The sequence below is a fragment of the Formica exsecta genome, unplaced genomic scaffold (genome assembly GCF_003651465.1).
Source record: "Formica exsecta isolate Colony F162 unplaced genomic scaffold, ASM365146v1 scaffold49, whole genome shotgun sequence".
Taxonomy (NCBI): Eukaryota; Metazoa; Arthropoda; class Insecta; order Hymenoptera; family Formicidae; genus Formica; species Formica exsecta.
In genome coordinates, this window is record NW_021852138.1 from 428,435 (window position 1) to 429,488 (window position 1,054).

Consider the following 1,054-nt stretch of genomic DNA (forward strand, 5'->3'; position numbering starts at 1 on the left):
ATTTAATAATTATATTATAATATTACAATTATATTTAAATAACTTGTTTTACACAGAGAAATAACGATTTTATCAATCATTGTGAAAATACTCTTAAATTGTTCATCGCATTTTAAACTTTTAAGTAAAAGATTAAAAAATCGTAAGGTTCAGAAGGTATCCGTTTTATAAATTTTCGAGAATTTCTCCGCGAAGAGGCGACTTTTTATGATTTAATGACTCTTGTCAACGTTCGATCCTTTTTTCTGCGATGTTTTCGAAGAAACTTTCCATTCCACTTACATTGAATGCTAAAGCTTTACCTTAGGGAAGCATTACTTATGTTAGTGGATTTTTCTTGATCGTTTTCTCGCCGACGATCGATATATTGCACATAATTGATTTGGCATCAATGATATAAACGCGAGATAAGGTGCCAGGAATGCAAATGAGGATGTATTTTATGACGGCTTGATTTTAGTGCACGGTACCGACGAATTACCGATCGTGAAAATATACGACCGCGCCCCCCGAATATCTTCCGCTTCTTTTCATTCGGTTGTTTATGAGGCGTCTTCAAATTGTCGCCTGAAGATTCGTTTCGTCTCTTTTCAATTATCTTCGAAATATCACGCTTGAGCCAAGGCGATAAAAAACGACGCGTAAATCAAAGTACACATCTCTCACCATCAATTTACCTCTTTTTCGACTACTTTTATAATTTTTTTTCACGCATGGAAAAAATATCTCACGTGAAAAAATTAAACGTATAAAATTTACGATCATAATATTGTAACTATAAATGTGTATGCAATTATGTTCAATTATAAAGACAGAATGAGAATATTTAGTTTCTCCTCGGACTTGAAAAGATGGTGATTTACGTAAATACAGTTTTTTGTCGTTAATGATATTTGCATATTGACAAAACGCGGTTAAAAATACTAACTTGGATCAACATTTTCTTATATCTTTTTGTAAATTCGAGAGTTTTATTCTCGTGCGTAATTATAAATGTGGTACAAGAATAAAAAGCGAACGAATTAATATTTAATTTTTTTATAATTATAAAAAA